This window comes from Manacus candei, unplaced genomic scaffold (genome assembly GCF_025592945.1).
Source record: "Manacus candei isolate 608988 ecotype Guabito, Panama unplaced genomic scaffold, ASM2559294v1 h1tg000014l, whole genome shotgun sequence".
Taxonomy (NCBI): Eukaryota; Metazoa; Chordata; class Aves; order Passeriformes; family Pipridae; genus Manacus; species Manacus candei.
This window is the reverse complement of record NW_026138062.1, coordinates 28,872,094-28,897,204: the sequence shown is the minus strand read 5'-3', so window position 1 is coordinate 28,897,204 and position 25,111 is coordinate 28,872,094. Positions and strand designations below refer to the sequence as shown.

Below are 25,111 nucleotides of genomic sequence, written 5' to 3'. Positions count from 1 at the left end.
GTAAACCAGGCCAAATCATGCCATTGCTTTAGAGAAGGCATCTGGACTCTGGACCAGGAGAGAAGGGAAATTAATTTTACTATAAATTTGGAATGAAACCAGAACTATGTATTTTCTCCCACTTTCCTACCTGCATCCCCTGCCACAAAAAGTCTTCAGTCATCAAATAATGTAAAAAAGTAATGGTGGAGGGTGATGAAGCAATGACTATGGTGCTGATAGCCTTTCCTTTCTTCCCTGAGAAATTTGTGTTTCACAGGAAAATACTAATGTGAAGGTATTAGTGTCTCTTAAAAATAGCTAAAAAAAAATAAATAAGAGGAAATAATGTAGAGCAAATAATATGGAAAACATTTTTTAGCAGCTTTAAAGTTTGAGTAAGCAGCTCCAAAAATGCATTATTGTAAACCAAGGAGACCTCTGCTGTGTTGGGTAAAAAAAAAAATAGAGCCTCTTATGACTTTAATGTTAGAAAGCACCGAAGATGCTCATAGCACTAAACTATAATACATATATATATATCTGTGATTATACATATTATACTACTGCTAACTACTTAATTCAAAGTCATATTCTAGTGTTCAGATTCATTATTTTATTTTCCTTGTCTGACAGTTGTTTTGGGGTGGTGAAGGATGAAAAGTGTTTAACTTTCTTCTCACTGAAGCTGATGTCATTAGGTGCCCTAGCCTTTACCCCATACACATAATTCTGCCTGTAGTTGGGTTTGAGTAAAGCCAGCTCAGCAACAAAGAGAATTATTTGAAAGAACTTTTATGTTATAGCTCTTTATTTTACTACTGAGGGTTTTCTGTGTTTAGTGACTACATCTTGGGAATCAACCTCATTTCTTAGCTGCAATGACCTTTGTATTTATAATGTTTCACTGTTTTCCAAGCAGTCTGTTGGAGGTGAATGTTATAGTATTAATATATTTATCATCAATTCATGTGACCTGAATGTAATTTCCTTAATCCCCCCGGTCCATTTCCCTTTTAAACTTTGCTGCAATGCATTTTGTTGAAATCTACAAGTATTAGGTTCATTACTTTTCAGAGGCTTTATGATTTTAGGCTTCTATTGCAAATATATCCGTTTGCACTTTTTATCATTGTATAAGACTTTTTCCCTGCTAGAAGTTTGAACACATATCTGTTGGTTATGTTATGTCAGTGTTTCATCCTTAATAGTAAAACAGTAATGCAGTATTCTCTTTTTCTTATATGCTTTTCAACCATAGATCTGAGAGCACTTTGCAGAGGAATTCAGTATTGTTAGCCACATGTTGGGAAAGTAAGGTACAGGAAGGGAAATGAATTGCCCCAAATTAAACAAAGAAAGCTAAGATAGAACTGAGCATACATTCCTTACCCTCTCCTGCTTCCAAAACATTGAGGTTACTGTGTTCCCATGCAGATATAGGAATAAACTTTTCTTAAATGTACAAGTAACCTTTTAAACCACATCTCATTCCTTGATTTTTTTTTTTTTTTTTTTTTTTGCTCTGTAGGATACATTATCCTTGCTTGTTTCTAAGGAAATTAACTGGGGGTTTGTCTTTTTTTTTTAAGATATTTGTATGGTTTTCTCCAAATATTAATTCAAATTAAATCTTTATGTTCAAAGTGCCTGTACTCTAGAGTAACCAGTTTCAACTTTGTTTTTCATTTTGGTCTGGCTTTTTTACTACTTAACAAGGTAAAGATGAACTGGAATAAGGCCTTCGGTAAGCAGGGCTGTCTAATAATGTTTGTTTATTGGCCAAATAGGATTTTACAGCACAAAAAAAAGGAAAAAAAATGAGAACATTTTAAAATCAGCTACAAAAACTGACACACCTCGTTTTGTCGTCGCAGTGCTGGTAAAACATTAGTTTAAATAACCAATCTTGTTAAAAGAAATGACTATTTCATTAAAAATAAAAAAAGTTTTTAATATACCAGTATGGATTAGTGCCATGTTGTCTCTGTTGTATATTCTGATAGTCAGGGTTTAAAAAGAAAATACATACCAAAACACAACCCATGTTTGAAACAGAATGTGGTTTTGGTAATAATTTACTGAAAATACATTTAGCTCACTGAAAGCTTATTTACATGGAGATGTTCAGGAGAATTAATCTGTAAAAATGAATTTAAAATGGATTAGTTAAACCTAATTAAGTCCTTGTATAGATGTTCATTCAGAATTAAAAATGCCTTGATTTGGTTTAACTTAACTCCCTGACAAATGAATAACAGCTACCTGATACTTAACATAGTTTAAATAATCCACTTTAAGAATTAAAAGCAGAATAATTTTGCTGCATGCTTCTGGGTACACAAGGTCTCTGGGAGAAATCTGTCTGTCTGACCCTTTCCCAGCTCTTAACATCTAGGTGTAGACAATAACTTAATTTCAGAGGTAGTCTGAAGTCTTGCAAAAGATATTAAATCACAATTTGGAAGTGAACTTTTAGGAAAGGACAGGATACAGATATATAAGCTGTTTACAAAATCACAGAATCAACTGGATTGGAAAAGACTTCTGAGATCATTGAGTCCAACCTATGACCCAACACCACCTTGTCAACTAGACCATGGCACTAAGTGACACATCCAGTCTTTTCTTAAACACCTCCAGGGACAGTGACTCCACCACTTCCCTGAGCAGCCCATTCCAATGCCCAATCACTGTCTCTGTAAAGAATTTCTTTCTAATGTCTAACCTAAACCTCCCATGGCACAGCTTGAGACTGTGCCCTCTTGTCCTACTACTGGTTGCCTGGGAGAAGAGACCAATGGCCACCTCACTCCAATCTCCTTTCAGGTAGTTGTAGAGAGTGATGAGGTCTCCCCTGAGCCTCCTTTACTCCAGGCTGAACAGCCTCAGCTCCCTCAGCTCCTCCTCATAGGGCTTGTGCTCCAGTCCCTTCACCAGCCTCACTGCCCTTCTTTGGACACTCTCCAGCACCTCAGTGTCCTTCCTAAACTGAAGGGCCCAGAGCTGGACACGGTAGTCAAGGTGTGGCCTCACCAGTGCTGAGTACAGGGGAAGAATCACTGCCCTGGACCTGCTGGCCACACTATTCCTGATCCAGGCCAGGATGCCATTGGCCTTCTTGGCCCCCTGGGCACACTGCTGGCTCCTGTTCAGCTTCCTGAACCCTCAGGTCCCTTTCTACCTGGCTGCTCTCCAGCCACTCTGTGCCCAACCTGTAGCACTACACGGGGTTGTTGTGGCCAAAGTGCAGGACCTGGCACTTGGCCTTGTTGAACTCCATACAGTTGGATTCAGCCCATCTATCCAGCCTATTCAGGTCCCTCTGCAGAGCCCTCCTGCCTTCCAACAGGTTGGCACTTCCCCCCCACTTGGTTAATAAGTGTGAATTTAGGATTGGAGGGACGGAATATCTTCTGATGGTGCCTGCTTCCATCAATTGTGGGAAAAATCTAGTCTTTAACTTTCAGGCTAACTTTTGTTGAGGTGAACATGACCCCCTCCCCTGGGAAGGAATGAATTGGATAGGGGTCATTCTCTGTGGGTGATAGGAAGTTGGAACTTGGGTGGTAATTATAATTACCTGTCATCTCTTCAGAATATGATAACTTCTTTATTCTCAAATTCCTATTTGCATACATTCTGGTAATAATCCTGAATTAACAATAAAGTATTTAGAAAGTTCTTTTACTGTGTGTGTTTTTAAAAGACTGGCATTTTTTTCAAAAATTTGGAGTATCAACACGTACCACAATTTTGGAGTGACAAGAGACTTTAAGCAGACATAGGAACAGACAGATTCCTAAAGAAAAATAACACCCATTTCTGCCATAGCTGTGCTGTGCTTGAATGAACATGGAAGCTTGGAGGAAACTAGAGACACAGTAAAAAAATTTTGAAGAGACTACTCCCATGAGTGAGTTTCTTAGTATTTAATAATGAAGTCTCTCTTATGGGCATGAGAGGCTTGCATTGCAGATGATGGCACTTATTAGGATATCGTAGGTAACTTCTTCCTGTCCTAATTTTTCTCTGCCAGTTTTGCAAGATGTTGCATGATTCCAGTACTTTACCTTCAGTTGTAGTGGTTTGTATTTTTTCACAAGACACTTAGGAACCAGAGTTGATACTAAAATATTTTGAGTGATAGATTATATCCCCTTACTTAAAGCAACATAAAGAAGTTTCTGTAACACCTCAACTTGATAAATTTCCCAATCCATTGAGGATGTTGTCAAAACCACTGTAAGGTGAAAATGCTGTAAGGCGTAGAGAGGGGAAAGTTGTTGAAACTTATGAGAAAGACTGATAATTCTGTGTATATAGTAAGTACACAATAATTCCTGATATAGGGTGCTTTAATTTTCAAAACATTAGCAGTATTATTGTCTTCTTTAATTGATTTTTACATGGCATAGTTTAAAAGACAGGTTTGTTTCTCTTTGCTTACTTGGTAGCAAATATCAGTGGAGAGAAAACTTCAAATCACTAAAATGAGATGCATCACAGAAATGTTCATTTCAGCAATACTAACTTTACACACTGATTGTACTATTGGATTTTGAACAAAGAGAAAGGAAAAAGAAACTGTGAAATAGTAATAGGAGGAAACAACAGAACGATTTTGAGAACTGAGAACTATCTGGTAATGTCCTTCACATTTCACCTTTATGTGAAATAAATTACAGAACTGTAATGAAAGCCATTAATGGTGCACAAATATACTTCACACATATGGATCAACTCTGGAGTAACTGAAAAAAAAATAACAGAAAAAACCAGATTTAAACTCTGTGGCTGCAGAATTGCGAACATACACTTGATGCTTACAGAAAAGAATCCTCACTGCTGAGGGTCCCTGTCAGTATGAACCAGGAAAATCTGCCTTGCAGTACCTCCTCCCTTGCACTCAGGTCCAACTCCCCATTCTCTGTTCTGTCTCACCACTGCAAGCTGTTGCTGCTTGCCATGTCCACAGATAACAAATCACACCAAAAAGTAGTAAGTTCTTTTCCTGTGTCTTCCTGTGGGGTGAGATGAACACTGGTACCTGCAGGTTGGGAGTGGGAACTGAGCCTTGAGTGAAAGAGGAAGGGGAAAAGCACAGTTTAATCTGCTTGTGCTTACACATCTGCTTACATATTTAATTCCACATCTGCAGTAAATATTGCTTTGGTAAATATCTTCTGAAACCTCTGAATTATTAAAGTATAAATTAGATGATTTAAGAGCAGAACATTGTTTATAGAAGTGCACTTGTCAGTGTTAGGGAGGTAAAAAGAAATAATCCTATCATGCTAGTAGTCCCTCAGGAAAACCTTGCCTTCCTGATACCATCCATGTTTCTTGTAGTTCAGAACACTTGTTAAGCTGAAAGGGGGAAAGAGAAGTGCATGACATTCATACTTCTTGTAACATAAACCATTTCTTCTCTCTCCCCTCAGTCCCTCTGCTCTGCCTCCCTTCTGTCTCCATTTACAACTTCACTATCCCTCATGCCTACTGGGATCATAACCTTAGTTGTAATCTTCATTCTTTTTGCTTCCCTCTGCATACCTAAGACAAACAGTTTCTTCCTTTTTTTTTTTCACTAGTCTAAAAAAAAAAAAAAAAAAGCCCATTTCTTTCAATCTTTTAGCTTTCTTCTGGTTTTGTTGTTTCTTCTCTTTTTTTTAGGCTAAATCTTGTCCTATCTCATCTCTCTGTCTCACAATTCCCGTATCAACCAGCCCATGGTGCTAAAATCGCCAAGGACACTACCAATTTTACCTACTAGTTCTAGGGGATGTTTTTGTCATAAAGTGGGTATTTTTCCATTGGGTTGTAGAATTGAGCGCCTTATTTCTTTTCTTTCCCCCAAAAGACAATCTGAGAGATATTTAATTATGCCAGAATACACTGTTCTTTCAACCTGGACTGGTTTTCCGTAAGCCTGGAAAACATCTCTATGCCATTGTCAACTGCTCAACTATTCACCAGTCATTTTACTCACACTTGGTAGCATATTTCATGGTTCTCATCTTAATTAGACACTTGGTGGTGTAGGTTTTCATTTTTCAAATTCCCAAATGAACCTGAAGAACTTCGTCAGCATTTTTTCAGAAGTGTTGCTGTCTTGGAACAGCAATCCAACTTGCACTTTACCCTATTTAGACTTACAAAGTAAACATCCTTGTGCCTAAATCCCATGGGTACCTGATCTGGATAGGTGCTCTGCAAAGGAGCTAAATACACACACACACACAGGCAGCAGTGAGTTTATCTGCAAATAATCATGAGCACAGCCAGTTTCATTCAAAACACATTTAGAATATAAAGTGGTACTCTCTTTGTTTTAGAGCATTTGCCCAGGAAGTGACAAACTTGGGAAGATCTGAATAATGCTAAGTTCCTTTATAGGTTTAACCCTGAATTGTGTTGCTTCACTTCAGAAGAATAGGAACAATATTTGCATATTTTGCAGAATGTTTTGAGATTTTCTATTGAAGAGAACTGTTTAAAAAAGTTGTAGAGATTTTAAAAGAAGCTTTGAAGTGTCCATAATTTTGCATTAATATTTCTGTATTAATAGTTTTGAGGTTCAAATTAATGCTGTTAAAAATGGCAGCACTTAAATATGCCTTCTATGTTCCTAACTCTGCAATCACCAAGCAAATGTGGTAGTTAGATATCTTATGGCAATTGTACGTGGGAGAACAACTAAAAGTATGAAGTTAATGCAGCAAAATTAAGGACCATTAAGCCTCTATATGGAAACTTATTGAAAAGTGGAGTGCTTAAGGGAGGATTAAACTACAAAAAAATAAAGGCATTTTAATTTAAAATGAGTGCATCTACCTATAGCTTCATGTATCTTAATTTCTCTGCATTAACTTCATAGTTTTAGTTGACTCATTTTAACTTTCTAAACTGCAGGCAGTCCCAAGTGATACTACATTTTCAAAAAAGTATATATTTGGAAACTTTCTCTTTATAGTTTTATATCCTTCTATCCCATTCCTTGCAAGTAACCCAAGAAAAAATCATGTTTAAGAAATAAACAAAAAGAAGAATAGCAATATGCATTCTGTTGTCAACTGAATATGACAGCAGACATGACCATCAGAATGAGAAATTTTCATATTAAGGAAATGTATAAGCTAAAAGAAAATTCATCTTTTAAAGGTAGAGATTAAAAGCTTGAGGGGAATTTAAAAGTTCATGAATGATGGACACAGTGGAAAATCACAAAGAACAGAAAATAAAGACCAAGATAATAGTAAAAGACATCACATACCTACCCACTGAAATTGAATGTTCAAACCTGACAATTTGTGGTTGAAATGAAAAATACAGATGTTTATGTGTTTGGCACAGCCCGTTGTAAAGAAGTACATGAAGCTGTTCTATGCCAAAGCTGTGATTTATCATGTTACTCTATGCAACTTGTTCCCCAAACAATCTTTCTCTTCTTTATTTCTATGGTGTCTTTTCAGGCTTTACTGACTTTGGAGGGATTCAGCTTGGCTTCTTGGTTATCATTTTATCATTCCTTAACCAGAATTATCAACTCTATGCAAAGAAATACACAGAACTGCCAGATAAACAGTCCCACATGTTATACTCTATAGTGAATAGAAATTCATTCTCAGTCATTACTATAGTAATTCTGCTGCCTTTTCACCATTGCTAAGGTTACATCATGGACGTGAGCAGTACTATGTCAGTCCACTGGAATCGACACTCATGTTTGTGTTATGCTGTTTCACACAATTAAATAAATGTGTGAACAGCCACAATGGTGACAGAATATAGTAAGAAACAGAGATATCAATATCTCACATAGAAAGCCAGCAGAGTATTTTCTAATTCTAAGAGTTACCAGTTTTGGGAAGGACAGAAGTTCTGCTGGTTATTGCTGGTTTTAGATTTTAGAGGACCTTGCTAGTGTCACTTTAATGTATTAGAATGCTATTGATTTATTTCTAAAATAATAACCTTAACAATTAAGAAGATTAAAAAATTCAAGTCTTTTGTTGTTACTAGAGAGGCTTCTTATCGTGTAGTACTGATATAGTTGATGCTAAGTAAACTTATTTATATAATTTAATCTTTTTTTAATATTTAATTAAACATTAACAGTAGACAATGGGGAATAACAGCTGAAAGCAATGCAGCACTTCACTTTAGGGTCATCTAACTAAACTTCAGTGCAGATCTTTACAAAAGTGTCCTGCTACAAGGGCAGAAGCACAACAGTCTTCATAGATAGATGCCAAATCCCATGCATTTACTTTATCAGGAGTTACAGTTGACTGCCAGTCCTGGGGCTAGTGCTTTTTCTTGTTTACCCATGCATTTTGTTGTTAGAGTGTGTAGACTTGCATTTTCCATTTAGAGAAATCAATGCTTCTGTTCATCCCCCCTTTTTTTCCCACTGCCAACCATTTTTCTTGTCAGTTTGCTTTCCCCATTGCTGGGTGAGCAGCTTATGAGAAATAAACCACTGAGGCACATCAAACCTTATAAGAAGGCCAGGGCAGCAATTCAGTGGCTGAGTTTTTCCAAGCCATTCTCTTTGAAGTGGCTTGTTTAAAAACAAACAACAGAAACAAAACCATACGGTGTCTCTTGTTAATATTTAACAAAACTATAGACAGACCTTTTGCCTTAATAATGCCAGTGACATGCATTTTGTTTATCTTTCTAATTATATATTTATAGTTGACATGAAAATTCCTCCCACTAGACATAGCTAACTGCACAAAACCCAGTTGTGTATTGCTTTTGTGAGGCATGTTATTATAACATGATTAAAATAGTACATTAATTATGCATCCTGCTATAAAACTGAATGCAGAAGAGGAAATAAAGATGTATTAATAATACATTAGTTATTAATCTGTGTACTTGTCGTTTGAATGAGATGTAAACTCCTGCATTGTCAGTTTGTGAAGACCACCTACCTGCTTTTTAAGTCCACTTACATATCACTACTGTGGAAGGATAAGTTTTTGTTAAAAGTCACTGTGTGCTACAAATGAGTAGTCTCAAGACAAAATTGTTATATTACAAAGCTAAAATTTTACCTGACCATGTTATAAGGTGGTAGCATAATAACACAGATTTTCCACTAGACTGGGCCATGTACATACAGTCAACTTTTAATCATTAAAAGTGGTAGACACCTTTCTGAAGCAACAAGAGTAATTCTGAGTTTTTATTTGTGAGTTTGTTTCCACCTCTAGAAAAAGAATTTTTATACTAAAGAGGAGCCAGCTACAGCTTATATACTTGATAAAAAAATATTGCAGACATGAGTATTTTAAAACAAAAAAACAGTTGGTCTTGTAAAGTACATAATTTGATTGGATTGACTTAACAGAAGATTGTAAGGTTGTGTGTGTATATCTCAAATGTGAAGATGTTACACCTACTTAGTAGTAACCAAGGGGTTCATAAATCTTTGCACATCAAGCTGTCATTTAGTTAAAAGACAGAGTCAGTAGATTAAGAACTACAGTTGGAGCCAATTAACTTCAGCAAACTTATTAAATGAAACCATTTGCTTTTTTTTTTGGCTTAAGCTAGAATAAAAATTAGTTTATTTAATGTAAGAGCTGCTTGGCAGGATTTTCAGTAGCAAATTAAATGTGCCTGGGACTATTGATGCCAATGAGGTCAACTGTCATGGAGTGACCCATGTCTATATTATTAAAATTTGCTAATCTACGAAGGAAGGTGAGTGCAGGAAAATTGCCCGTGAAGAATACTTTTAACTCCTAAACTTTTTTTATAATATAGTTTGGGAGACCTTAGTCCTAGTTGTCCAGGAATAAAACTACTCAAGGGAGTACTTGTGAAACTTCACAAGTGGTTGACTTTCAGTCTCTTAGTGGGTTTGCTAGCACTGATTATTTTCTTGGTAGTGGTAGTGTTGTTGAGTGAATGCCCAGAAGGTGGAGTTGTCCAAAGACGTATTTTCATTGAAGATTTTAGTTTCATCATTAAATGGCCCATGCATAACTTCTGTATTACTCAGAGTTTTTAAATTTAGAATGGAGCAATGCGTGTGAAGGGAAAACTAGACACTTCTGTTGAGGCTAAGTTAAAAACAGACACAAAACTGACAGCTACATTATGGCTATGTTTTCACATTGTCTTAATATTGAACAATGACAAGTAGAAACCTTCATCACAGGAGCGCAGTTTTAAAAGTTGTTTGATAATCTTGATTTGAAAGTTGTGCCAACCAAGACAGGTTAAAATAATTACTGTTAATATTAGTGATAGCAATACTACAACAGTAACAATATAATAATATGTATCTCTGACTTGGGATTTGCACCAAGAGACCTAGAAGTACATGAACAAGAATGTGAATATTATTTTATGTACTGTGAAAGTGAGTCAGGGTCAAGTGGAATGTCATAACCAGAATCTCCTTTTAGGTCATGGACAGCATCGCACTATAGCTCTGTTCTCTGTAATGGCATCTATGATTTGGCACATAAGTTTAAACTTTTCCCACATTCTGAAGAAGGTTCTGAGTCGTGTATCATGGACAAGTAATCTTTAAGAGTAGTGATTCAAAACCATATGTGAATGTTTATAAATAAACTAAAAGAGCTTTCTTTTTTCCTGTCTCTCTTTTCTTGTATTGTCATATCTTCTTAGTTTTATCTGACAGAAGACAGAAAAGATCACCCAGTCAAGAAAACTGCCTGCCAAAAAACAGATTCACCTGTCTATAAACACTTCCTGATAAATATTTTATATACATTTAAAAAACCCCAAACTTCCAGTGGTGGAAAATAGTGGTCTCTTTTTATGTAATCTTCTCAGTCCATCATTATCCTTATTCTTGGAAAACTGTTTTTTTCTTAGTGGCTAACCTTCATTTCCTTTTATTTAAATCAATAGTGTCCTCTTCACTTTCCCTTTTATAGCAAGTGTTGATATATTGAAAAATTGTGCATGATCTTACGTGTGGAAAATTTTGACTATAGAGTATACCAAGGAGTGGATCTATTCCTTCTTTCATCACTATATGGAAACCTTTCCATCGCTTTCATTAGAACACTCAGAAAACATTTTAGTATTTTTCCTTGAAAATGTGGTTATCTATCTTGTTGCTTTCTAAAACCACTCTGTTCATTATACAGTGTACACTCCTCTAGTAAGAGAGATGAAAACACATGAGTACTGGTGAATACTAGCTTGAAAACAAGAAAAAAGCAAGCTGAAAGAAAGCCTCCACATTGATGTTATAACCATTCAACTTATTGTACTGTTGAATTTCCTTAATTTTAAAACAGCGTTGCAGAATTATATATTCACTGTTTACTTTGTTTTGTAAAAACCCTGGAATGATTTCTGTGAGAGGAAATGAAAAGATCTGGCTGGCTGCTGTATGCTTTGGCTGCTTTATGGCATTTCAGTAGAAGTGGGTTTGCATTACCTGTTTGGAATTTTCCCCCTTCTTTATTCTCTTCTTTTTCTTTATTTTTTGGAAGAGCAAGTAATAAATAATTATATTCCAAAACTGTGATACTGTATCATTTCTATAAGAATCATGTCCTGCTGTTTATTAACCTTATACAACAACAGTGTATTCATTCAGTTAATTTGCAGGAATACTTTGGTAGTGCTGTATTTTCATAAATGCTTGCAAATCCTTCTGTTTAAAGCACTAGGTCTTCTTAAGTTCTGCAAATACACTAATTGTGTTGTAGTTGACAGAGCATGAAATACTAAACAATATCAGAAGGGTTATCCCTTAATTCCCACACTGCTACATAGATGGTTTCTGTGTTTAAACTAACCTTTTACTTTTGCTTACTTTGGTAATGTTTATATTTGTAATTAACTCCCCTCCCATTTTTTCTGTAAGTTTTTGATTGTGCTGCACTCATCCATCAAGGTTGGTGAGACATAAAGACCCTGACACTCCTAGTGCGTTTATTGGTGGGGGAGAGGATGTTCAAGTCATTTCCCTGGGGCTTTATAACTTCTTTAATTGCAGGAATACATAAATTTTGTTCATTTAGACCATTTCTCTGGCTACCACACAGAATTGCTCTCTATATGTACATGCATTTTAAAGTGTGGGTAAATGAGCAATGGAAAACAATATATGCCTCAAGCAAACTTGAAACCTGTCTCTAATTCCGGATAGAAAGTGTTCCAGCTGTATCTCAAGACAGTGCAACTCTGATAAATCTTTTCAAAGTCCACTTTTGGTAGGTTCTGTGGCATCTCTTAAAATTTTGCTCCGATGACAGCTGAAAAGAAGTCTGCAAAGTAATCTGTAGGATCTGGATAGACTAACTAAAAATTCCTAGTGAAGTTAGAGAAAGGTGAATTGGAATTGGATAGGCTTCCTACCATATACATTGTCTGAATTATATGATACTTGTATAATATAAAGCTGAATCATAAACTTCAGGAGTTAGATTAGGTGGTAAACATATATGGGATATGAGCTGCAGGAATATGGTTTCATGAGGATTTGGGATGGTTCTTGCCTTCCCTCCCTGCCTTTGCAGCCAAGAAAGCCTCAGTTTTCTTTCTCTATAACATTTGTGACTTCTAGGTTTTATGTGGCTGGTAAGGTGTAGATATTTTTGGCTGGACATCATCATTACATGTACACCCACATACGTGTAGACACATTCACACACCTGCTTTCTCTGATGAGTAGTCATAGAAGAGATGTCCAGATGCTATAATAAAATAAAAATGCTATACTGTGTCAAAAGTACTAATTTGGGATTTCTTCATCCTAATGCTTTAATACTATGCCAAAGCACTGCAACTCACACCCCAGGTACAAAGGGATTGTAAAAGTAGTGAAAAAGAAAGGGGGTTAGAAAATGACAGTGTAACACTGAAGTGAGCCTAATGTTATTCTGAGTGGTGTTAGTGGCTGAGAAAGGAAAAAACAGTGTAAAATTGCTCTTTCATTTTCTATTCTTGCTTGTTACCTTTCATGTTCACTTGGAACCCCTTTTATGAGTGAGATAGGCTCTGATAAAGGAAGTGGTGACACATGAAGTAGCACTGTGACAAAGCATAAAGTGATCATTGTCCTTACTTATTCTCACTGCACTTTCACACCATTAACGATCTAACTAATAAGACTTAGGATCTCACCTCTGTGCTTTCTGTGGTAGTGTTATACTTGAAAAGTGACAGCCTCTGCAAAAGCACACAAAATATATTAGGTTATTCTCATTACTCTAAACAGACACATCTTATTATTTCGAATTGTGAGGAAGGTTAAGTGACTTGTTTCAACTCAAACAAGAACTCAGTGATTATAACTAGGAATTCATATACTTTTTGGTACTTAGTTTACTTGAAATAGCATTATAACATTAACAAACGTGAAAAAATAACTGTACATATTTGGCACTGAGGCAAATTACCAGCCTGTGATAACTAATTTTAGAAATATTTGCATAAGTAGTTCATTTATCTGTACAAAAATTGTAATTCTCTTTCTGCTAATACTGAGATTTCTTTTTCTCGTTTCTTCTTTTCATTCTCTTTGGCCTCGTTTTTTTCCCCCTCAAAGTTCTTTCATCCCATTAACCAGGTTATGCCCCTTAGTACTTTGCTTTCAACAAGAGACTGTCATTTTGTAGCAGACACCAGTTCCAGTCGGTGGGACTGTAAACAAAGTACCCATGACAACTGATTCATCCTCCACCGAGACCACACATAGTACCTAGGAAATCTCTGCACTTACAAAGAGTGGATCCTTTCCCTGACTCAGGTTTGCAGCACACAGTGCCAGAACAGATGCCAAGAGAATTCATTTTGGCTTGAACTTTCTGAATAAACTAATGCATGATGAGGGATGCAGTCTTCATTGACGTTGCTGCCTGCGTTCTTGCTATTTAAAGAACAGAGGAACAAGTTCCAGTCCACAAAGTATGATCACTTCCCCCAATACCTGATTTAATAGGAGTAATTTCTACTTAAACAGTGTCTTTCTATTGAGAAGCTCACACTCTACAAACATGAATTAATTAAGCTTTATACTCCCTCTGTGCAGCATACGTAGACTCAGGAATAGAGTGGTTTAACATTATACTAGTGTGCCAGTTGGGAAATACCAGAAATCTAGTTTTCTTAATTTGCACATGCTCTGGGGCAGATTCAGTGCATGCTTTAAATGCAAGGACTGAAAAAGACCATAAGGAGTATGGTACTAATAGTACCTGTAGGTTTACAGTTTGAGGTAAGGATCCCTGCTTGGGAGAACTGGAGTGCATCTGGCAGTGAAGCAAAGGCTTGTGGAAAGGTGTATGGTAGAGCCTGCTAAGGTACACAGCCTTTCCAGTGGGCCTTGAAGAGACTGACTTTTTCAGTGACCTGTACAGTTTTGCCTTGTTGCCTTCTCTCAACTGAAACCAAGTGAATTAGAGATACATCTTCATTATAATGATTTCCCCAAGACCCAGGTGGTAGCTGTGTGCACGTATGGGTTTCCTGGTGGGGCTGAAAAGGTAAGAGCATTTCTATTTGGCATTACCTGCTATGACATATACTCCTGAGGTATTTCAGGACATAAATACTTCTGTGTGTCAGACAGGTTCGGTGTATAAACCCTGGTATTGGATACAGAGCAGTCAGTTGAGCTTAGGAATCATGTCTCCTGATTTTTTTGCTATAAAAGTTGTCTAATAGGTAGTTCTGTTTTCTTTTTGTCTTTGAAGCACTATTTTTTAATCTACAGTAACTTTTGATTTTGTTTTCCAAAGTAGCAGCTTTGCACTGTATAAATTATTACCTCAGATACTAGGACACTGTTGCTAGGAAAGCTACAAGAGAGACTGTAAATGGATGTTAAAAAGAAAGAGCTTCTGCATTTAAAGAGTAATGGCTAGAAGACAATTAAAGCCTAGCTGTTAAATTGTAGGGCCAGGCCAGTGCACATTGGGACTGCAAATCAGAAATGTTGCATTATTTTTAAATGGCTGAATATCTGCTACAGCATCCATAACCGTTGTTAGTTCTCTAAACCTGCATAACATATTGCAATAAAAAAAAAGGAGTGTAATTTAATCTACCTAAAGAGAAAATATCTTTATATTTACCCACTATTAAGTATATGTCTTAATTCCATAGTGTCCCTACACTTTGGTTTACAAAAAAATGACTCAATGTCTCTTAAAGCCTTCTGAGAGGGAGAGTGGAGGACATGAGCTGCTTGAGCAATGCCTACTGAGGGCATTTTAATGACTTACACTTGGAATTACACTTGGAATAGGCATAATATCCCAGTGTGGAGAGTCTTTATGCCCTGGTAGAACTTCTGGAAAGTGTTTGCATGCTTTTGCAGTATTTCAGGCTATTTACTAGTCTCCAGGGGTAGGCTGTGGTGATGCAGCCATCCAAGGAGATACAAGCTCCTCAGGTCACCCAATACTTAGGAAAACATGAGATGTTATTCTCCTTCTTCCTTTTGTGCTTACTCAGTAACCCTGTACAAATATATCTTTCCTCTAGTGTGTAAGGGGACAGAGAAAGACTTTTTTTTTTAATAATAAAAACTGGATAAAATAACGTTATTCTATGTTTTTAACCATTAAGGGTCATTGGGGGTTTAATTCCTATAGCATTGGTCCACAACTAGCATTTCAGAGCTGGAAGCCACAGAAATGGGCTCCAATCCTACCTTTAGATTCTAGAGTCCCATTACTCGGTATGGGTCAGATTATGTCTAAATTCTGTTTACATTTCAGGGTCAAGCCAGGACTTCATGACAGACTTATGGAGGAAAAAAAAAACTGGGTCCTTCTACCATCAGAGTCAGTTTGCCCATCCAACATTACAATAAAAGTAATTTGGACTTGCCAGGTTGTTTTGTAGAAGTTCTGTGACTAGCATATGCTGCCTTGTCCCTAAATGGAGACAACTGGCCTGAATCAGGGTATGTCAGTTTATATTTAACTTTTACTTTTGGCACGGAGTGAGTCCTCCAAGTGAAATAGAATTCAGAAGGGAAGGAAAAACCTTTGAAGTCCTCTGACTGCATGTGTAACCACTGAAGAACTTGAACAGGAACCTTTGTGGAACCTTTCGCAAATTCTAGTTGGGGTTTTACTAAAACAATTTCTTCACACTTTCAGAGGTTCTTGAGTATAGGTGCTGGAGTGTGTCCAAAGAAAGGCAGTAAAGCTGGTGAAAGGAGCAAGTGTTACGAGGAGTGGCTGAGGGAGCTGTGGTTGTTTAGCTTGAAGAAAAGGAGGCCCAGGGCAGACCTTATCACTCTCTACAACTACCTAAAGAGAGGTTGTGGTGAAATGGGTGGTAGTCTCTTCTCTCAGTTAATAAGTGATAGAAGAGGAAATTACCTCAAGTTGCACCAGGAGAGGTTTAGCTTAGGTATTAGGAGAAATTTCTTCACTGAAGGGGTAGTCAGGTATTGGAACAAGCTGCCCAGGTGAGCAGTGGAAACTCCATTCCTGAAAGTATTCAAAAACATGTGGATGGCACTTGGGAATGTGGTTTAGTGGTGAACGTGGCAGTGCTAGGTTAACAGTTGGACTCCATGATCTTGGAGGTCTTTTCTAACCTTGACGATTGCTTTTTAGTATGTGGAACTTCATTGACACAGCTGAAAAAGGGAAGAAGAATGTCTTTCAGTTTTATTCACTGAGGTTTCTTCTGAGTTAAAGTTGCTACAGTCTGGACATCTATGTTCAGTTCAGTTTTCTGTTTTTGGTTGGCAGTAGTGTTAGGAGGAAATGCTTGCATTGTCTCAGAAAGTAAAATTGTAACTGTGCCACAATAAGACAGGCTGAAGCAGTACAAAATGAAAGGGAAAAACCAGAAAAATGAGGTTGTGATGTTAAATTCCCCAACTGATTTTGAATTAGAAGCAGAAATATGCTTTGGTTTATGGTCATGATTCAGTTCTACCACCTAGGTCCCCATTCCAAAGAAGATCATATTCATTCTGTTGAAACATGGAAAACTGAAAATCCATTTTGATATTGTAAGAGGAAATAAAAAGGGCTGAAAGATTAATAATAGAATGCCAATGTATATATGTAATTCAGGCTTGAACCCTAGGGCAGTCCTTTCAAGGAGTTGAATGACATCTGTGTGTAATTTAATAAATGACTGTTGTAACACAATTGGAGAAGCTCTCAAACACATTGTGTTTGTGTTGATTGCTCAGTTCAATTACTGTAAACAATGTAACATTATAATAGTCACTGAAATAAATCCAGCCTATAAGGGTTGGAAAAAGGTTGGAAATATCAAAGCTACGTTTATTCATAATTCAATGGTTTGTTGCCAGAGTCACTTAAAAATAAAAGGTCATCCTTCTATAAGTATATCTGTAGCAAGGTTACCAGTTTCAAGAGCTTAATCACAACTTTTAGTGGATGGTTAAAATAGATTTTTTTTTCCCAGCATAAATATTCACAAGTTACTGTACACATAGAAATACTTAGCAACAGGTAGAGGTTAAATACATTAATTGGCAGATGTTTATTTCTATTTACAGACACTCCTATTTGAATAGGGCTCTGAGTAACCTGGTCTAGTGGAATGTTCCCTACCCATGACAGGGGGGTTGGAAATAGATGGTCCCTTCCAACCATTCTATGATATCTATAAAGAGTTGAATTTACAAAGAAAAGATAGATGAACTAAAGTGTAATTTAAAATGAAGCATATTTATTTTACTTCTTGAAATAACCAGGTGGTTCATTAGATAAGTTCTTCTGGAAAGTCCAATTTTGAGATGTAACACGATGCACCAAATAATTTTTCCTATTCTGCTTTTTCCACATACTACAGCTGGTTTCTTCTATTAAAAATGTTTTATTTGCTCAGTAGATCTTCATGATCTCTGAATTTTCATGCTCCTTCACCCCAGATTTTTCCTAAACTTCTTGCATAATTTAGTTACTTCGTATCCCCAGCTTTTTCAGCAACAGTGGCAGCCTTTCCTCCTTCCCACAAGCTAGCCCTACCCGGAGCAATGCCTTAAGGCTGAGAGGACAGGATGCAGCTGCTTCTAAAAGCCTGTCAATGATGCTTCTTTTTAAGCCACTAAGAACAGCTGCACAGTGATGTGGATTTACACTTTATACTTTTTTTTTCCCCTATATGAGGAATTACTCAAAAGCTGTATAGAATAATGAACTAGCTACTGATGCATGAAGGCAAATGAAGACACTGCCTTATGCTTAATGGCATCCTAAAGACAACCCTGCATTTCAGAGACAGTTTTTCTGGGGAGACATTGTCTAGGTCAGATGCTGGGGTTATTCTTTACAGGGAATTTGAAGAGATTCATATATTGATGTGGCAGTCCTAGAGTAGGAACAAATTTTGAGTTAGCTTTAAATCTACAGCTAGTGTCTTATATCCTTTGAACACATAACTGTTTCAGTCTTGACAACTCACACAGTGCCTGTAGACTGCAACAAAGTAGTTAATTTGGGGCTGTAATTTATAAATTATGATGCATTTTAACATCAGTGGGGTATTTTTTTTTATGCAGAGCAGAGTCTGGTGACCAATGTGCCCCCCCTTTCCCAGCACTCCTCTTTTGTCTCCAGGCTCCATTAGTTACTAGCTTTATCCAGTCTGAGAAAAGCAAAAGGCAAGGGAGCAAGCCTGGCAAGGCTGTAAGGTGATGTTTCCTTGCCTTCTTGCTTCCATTTTCCCTTTTCCTGTTTATTAACGTTGTCACTGTCATCCACGTGGCAGCCGTGCCTGGTTGGAGGAGGGCAGTGAGGGCAGTGAAGACCCAAGCAGTAACGCAGCAAAAGTGGATGCCGCTGGATGTTTGTTGCTGTGGTTAAAAATGCCAAGTTCAAAACGTATCTTAACATTGCAAATGAAAAGCTATTGTGGCCCTTCTGTGATTTCCAGCTAGGCTGGTTGCAAAAGAATCAAACATATATTTGATGGGATAAAGAACTTCTGTCCATATGACGATCAGAAATAGTGGGTGAATAGTTTGGGAATGACTGACCTAATGACTCGGATGCTATCTAACACCAGATATATGGGAAGTGGCTTGAGTTGCCCCGCCCACATTGCTTCAAAACTGAAGCCACGTCTTCAAAACTGAGTCCTCATCTTGAAAAAGAAAACTCATGGGCATGTGAGTTTTGCAAGGAACTGAATGCAAAGGATTGTATTAAATTCTCCTAAAACTACAACATTATTACTGTAAGAAAATCTATTTGGATTTCTGTTTATAAATTTATTTTTAATACATTTCACAGAATCACAGAATGGGTAAGGTTGGAAGGGACCACAGTGGGTCATCTGATCCAATCTCCCTGCTCAAACAGAGTCATCCTAGACCATTTATATTTTTCCATATGCATCATGTTAAATTTTTTGTGATTTGTCTTCTTGTGCTATAGGTTGTGACAGATAAATATGCCACCTTTATAGGGGATAACAATGTCATTAAATTCATCAATTTTATTAAATCTCCTATTGCAGAGATCAAAACCTTTGCTTGGTAAACAGGCTGGAGAAAACATTTTCAAAATGATTAAAGGTTCTTTGAAAATGTAATTCTAACAATTAAAAACAAATTAACTACCAGTTAACATGATTATGTGCACTAGAAAGTGAAACCAACAGCGTCATATGATGTAAGTTCATAAAAATTAGACATCAAAGAAACTCAAAGTTATAAAATGGTAAGAAAATATTTGGAAAATTAAGTTGTACTGCAGGTGATTAGAATTCATTTGAAAAATCTTTAAAAGATATGTTCTGACTAGATTTTAATGAAAACACTTGCTTTGGTGCCTTTAATAAATTTGGATTAATTGGTAATAAAACATGAAATGTCAGATGCTTCAACATGATACAACACCTTTCAAACACCCAGCAGAGTTTCAGAGTAGCTACCAATATGTTACTTTGCCAATGCTGGGAAATGATTGCTATATTTCCAAATGTCAACAGAGTAGTTGATTCATGTCATACAAAAGTCAGTTTCTGAATATTCTTATGAGTTTTTTCCAAACTACTGAGCTTTGGCAGTTACCTAAGCCATAGCTAAATAACCCATAAATGCATTGAGCATTTTGGGCTATAAGTCTTTAATCACTTAAATCATGTGGGTGTGTTCAGCACTTAGATGGGAATGAAATCTGGAAAACTCTTGATAGATACTCTTGTGTTGAGGTTCTCCTGTGCCAAAATACCTGCTGATAAAACCTCCAACACTGCTGCATTAATATTTGCATATAACTGTTCATGTACTGAAGCTTCTGGTTCGCTAAAAGCCCTGCCTTTTGCATCTGGTATTTTTAAATCATATATTCTTCCTTCTGAGACCTCTTATTGTTTTCTCAGGATGAGTCTCCCTCACTTGTGCAGAGAGCCTGTCAATTAAGAATCATGCCCAGGACACAGTATGCATGCTTGCATGGAGAATGAGAAGTAGCAAGGACAGGTGACATTTCTTGTTCTTTAGTTTTGCTTCAGCATTAAAGAAATTACATGACTTCTTTCGGAGCACTTGACTGAAGAAGGGGAGGCAGTGTGCTAGGAGGCTCCACAACTTGAAGTTGGATGGCATACTATTCAAGAGGTGGGATATATGCATCCTCTTCTTCCACTGATTACTTTCTGCAACTCTTTGTTCAGGCTGCTGGCTTTTGTAAAGCTATTCTTAAGCTCTTTAAGTGCAAGGGGAACCTGACAACATAACGCAGATCTACCCAGTCTGCAATTGGGTGCTAGACAGATATGTCACCACTGAGTATTGCAAAGGCTTAGTCCTTCTTTCTTTTATCCCGAGCTAATTGGCACTATGATTAGAAGAGTGGCTGCGGGCCATGACATGCACTGCTGTTACCAGCAGTGGAGTTAGACCAGTACAACAAGAGAAAGTATATCCTTCACCATTAAGCTTTAAGCCTCCTGTGAAAAAGGCAGCTTTTGTTGGCATGTGATAAAATAAACAGTGTCCCTTTTCATGGAACATCACTGTGTGTTGTTCTGACAATGTTAGATCAGATAGTGAACCTGCTGAGAAAGCATTGAATGAGATTTGTTGGGGCAGCTGCCTTATACAACTACCCAGGTATAAGGGAAATGGTTAAAACTTTCAAGTTTGGTACACTGGATTCCCAGAAGGAGACAACACTTGGAAAAAGGGTCAAGTTTCATCTAAAGCAATATTAATTTTGGATTGGTCTTTTTATTAATAAATTAGGTGCTCAATAGGGTGAAGGTTTTTCTTCTTTCAAGGAGTTGGCATGTACTTTTGTTTGGAACAGATTAGAAATATGATTTCACAGAGGAAATGTAATCTCATCTTAAATATTTACAATATGCTAATTCTATGCTTCTACATTGGCAGAAAAACAGGATAGCATTAATTAGTTTGACTTATTTTCTAACAGAAACATGTTCTCTCCCTTCGGCTAGGACTATGTATTATTAAAAAAAAAACATTCCGGTCCATTCTTTGGCCCGCAGATAATGCAACACAGTTTGCATCCATATGGCTAAATTTTCCTGTGTTCTTTCAACCTCCTCTAAAAGAGGATTACCTGCTTCGTACCACAAGGTGGAAATTGCTACTGGTTCCTCCTATTTCACGTGCAATAAATAAGCACGAATTGGGAGACACTATTTGGCACCACTAAAGGAGTCAGTATTGATAGTTGTGTGACACTGCTTGACCCCATGTGTTTTATATTCTAACTATACAGAGGGCCTGTGTCAGATGTCATACAACCACCACCAGGGTTAATACTAAAGGAATAGCTAAGTGCTTGTGCTGAACACAGAACTTAATTCACTGGTTGCCTACATAGATGTTAGACAAAATATGGCATTATACTGTAGTTTTAACTAAAAAGCATTGAAACAGGTTATGTGGGAGACTGTGAAATGCCTTTTTTTCTGCAAGTCTTTAAGTATAAGGCAGATATCTAATAGAAATACTTAATCTCACATTACATTTGGAAGATGGACAAGCAGTTGTCCTGAAATTCTAACAGTGATTGATTTCTATAATGTTAGGATGTTTCCTTTCTGGCACTTACGGCATGTGTGCAAAAAAAAAAATTTGCACGTTTCTCTTGTACTTAGAAAACAGTACCTGGGGTTTTTTTTGCTCACTGGAATGAAATTCCAAAATAGTGATTTTTTTTTTTCATCTCAGAAATACTTCTATTACAAGAAATTCCTTCAGGTATTTTGATACTGATACTTTCTCTGTATCTATAAACTTATCTATAGCCATGGATACAGATAAATTTTTAAATATCAAAAAAGAAATTTAGAAATAGATGGATGCATTTTTCTTTGATGATTTAAGAATGCCCAAAGGAATATTTCCTATTCATATAAAATACTTAAAAAGATAAAATGGTTGAAGAATTCTTTACAAGAAAAAGCCACATAAACATTTGAGTTCTTAAGTGTTCAGTATCACTGTTTGTGATCCATAAATTGAACTCTTAATGTTAATCTCTGACATCCTCTTCCAGCTTCCCCCTCTCCACACACTCATAGACGTCACATAGGATTGCCTCCGGATACACAGTGCTAGGAATTAAAAGTTGTTCTCCCCTGTAAAATTATCAATATCTTGGGATATGACTAGCATGACGTAAGTCACACTTTTTGTTTAACCATCATGATTTATGTTTTCCTTTTTTAAGAAAGATTGCTTGAAAACTGAGTTGTAGATGCAATGAAAAACAATGGGTCCTTGGAATTCTAAGCACTAAAATCTTATAAAAAATCAGCATTAAAAAAGAACTTTAATTTTCATGTTAGTTAAACATCTGACGCATACTATTGCAGTTTTGAGCATAAAAAGTTAGAAGCTTCTTAGATAGTGTTTACTGTTTATAATGCATTTGTCTGAGCAGATGTTCTTGTAAAATTACCAAACCATTCCACGTTACAAACATAGTTCAAATAAAGCTTCTTTCAACTCTGGAAGACTGATTCCTTCTCTCCAGAATTCCTAGAATACAAACATTATTGATGCAGTTTATGTTGTGTGTGGATTGCGACTGCTGGTTCTCTCTCCTTTTTGTTTTTTATTCCTTAGTATGTTTATTTATAGAGGAGTTATGAGATTGTGATTGAAGGTGGAAAAGACTGTTCCCTTGGGCTTGAAAAGTGACTGACCCCAATCAGAAGGGCTTGTTGTCAGTGATGCTGGAATCTTTTCATGAGTGAGTGGAACGTAGTTTCCTGTCAAGTTTAGTTAGGATTGTTTTTTTTCTCTTCCTTCTTTTCCTTTTTTTTTCCCCTCCAGCATAGGCAATCTTTGTTTTTATGTACAGTGTGATTCCTGCACTGTCTTAAAGACACGAAGAAGAAAGCCTGTGTTTGAAATAGACTATTAAAGTCTGGTTGCCTTTATCTTCTGTCTCTGCTATTTGAAACTAAGCTTGATTGTGTCTTCACGCAAGTGTGTTGTACTTGGTAGAGTATATATGAGGCTACACAGGTAGAGATGTGTCTGATCATGCCGTAGTTGGATGAAGGAATAAAAAACATGTTTGAAGAGAGAAATTTGCTTCATTCTCTACTGAATGAGCTGCAGGGAAACAAACATACAAAAATTCTTTCAGTTTTCCACACCAGACAATTAATACATGTGAGGTTAGGGTTATGGTTTGCTTTTTTTTGTGGAATAAATTTATAAAGAAATGTACTTCAGTTGAGGGGATTGGATCCATGTTTGAAAAGACATCATTACCCCTTTCTGAGAGTGACTTTCAACATTCCATCTATAAAACAAAATCCATTTTTCATTGCAGTATTTTTCTCAGTATGATGGTCTGGCATTGACCCTTTACATTTGGCAGAACCAAGCAGACACAGTTCTCAAGTAGCCATTTTATTTCTGGATGTTTCTGGCTATTATTGCTTTTATTGTTCCAGTAGTGAAAAACTTTAACTCCTGTTATTTTCTCCCTCTAACTTCTGCTTTGGGAGGAGAAAAAAGAAAGGACAGAAAGAAATTACTGAAGGACAGTGACATTTTTCACACTTACTTTTGATGGTCAGGGAATTTATTGAAGTGCTGTTCTTGACAGGATAGTTTCAACTACAATTCAAGCCTGGCCTCAGACCTGAGTCAGAGCCTGGATCTGACTAGGATAGAGGGGGGTTTGCCTAAAACCTTCTCGCAGTTTCAGCTACATCAGCTGCAATCACAGTTTCCTGTTTTTGTAGGCTGTTGTCAGACTGGGTTATTAGGCTGAAGTGCTCTGAGACAAATGGTGCTCTGTCATAGAAGTGCCAAGTGTTATTAATTATTAATAAAATATTTAATTTGATACCACCATGTTGGTAGTGGTAATCTGCAAATCCAAGGGACAAGCTCTGAGATAGTTAGTATGTAAGTGATTTGAAGCTTTTTTTCAGGATGTTGACCAATCGTCATGAGGAATTGCATTCCCTTATGAAAAAACCAAAATACTACAGTATGTCAGAGGATTGCTTTTGTTTCCTATACATCTCAAAGCAACTGCTTCCCTCTCCCTTTGTTTGCTACCTTTTGACATGCTTACAGTGAGGAATGATTGAATATCTGATTAACTTCACGTAAGAAGCATTTTTGCCCAGTTTTCTGACGAGATGCCGAACCAGTCCAAATCCTTTGAGTCTTATGCAGGAGGTAATCCCACGATCCAATGTCAGCATAATCCCCCCAAGACAGCTTAAATATTTGTAGTTCTTTCTTAAATCAAGAAATCCCTTGGGGTTTATACCAATCCCAATTTAAAAAATGACTTGACCTGAAAACCCTGGAGGAATGTTTGAATGAGGTTGTCTTGCCTCTGGCTTCTTGGCCAACTTGCTCTAATAAGATGTGAATAAGATATACAAGGTCCTAATTTATAATATGATATGAAAATTATACATTCAGTGAAAGGCTGGGGGGAAAATAAAGAATGGCAATGGTCGTAGAGACAGTATTTATTGTGATTACTAGAAGGGGCCTTAGTGGGCTGGGATTATTGTACTTTAAGTGAAATTGATTTTGTTCATGATTTGATTTTAATCTAGTTTAGATGAATCAAATTCTACAAGGAGCAGATATTTAATTTAGTACATTAGGATGAAAAGGACATCAGTTCAGAGAAGTTTAATGCATATGATGTGA

The 25,111-nt window shown here is 36.8% G+C and overlaps 1 protein-coding gene and 1 long non-coding RNA gene across 6 annotated transcripts in view; one reads left to right on the top strand and one right to left on the bottom strand.

Moving 5' to 3' along the window:
* Positions 1 to 25,111, top strand: part of PCDH9 (protocadherin 9) — a 689,952-nt gene that overhangs the window by 119,935 nt on the left and 544,906 nt on the right. The gene's annotated exons all lie outside the window — the stretch shown is intronic.
* Positions 9,477 to 14,302, bottom strand: LOC127467213 (uncharacterized). Its single transcript, XR_007903013.1, has 3 exons — positions 14,187 to 14,302; positions 13,114 to 13,158; positions 9,477 to 12,298 (listed from the first exon to the last, which is right to left on the bottom strand). It is a non-coding gene; the product is annotated as an uncharacterized LOC127467213 (long non-coding RNA).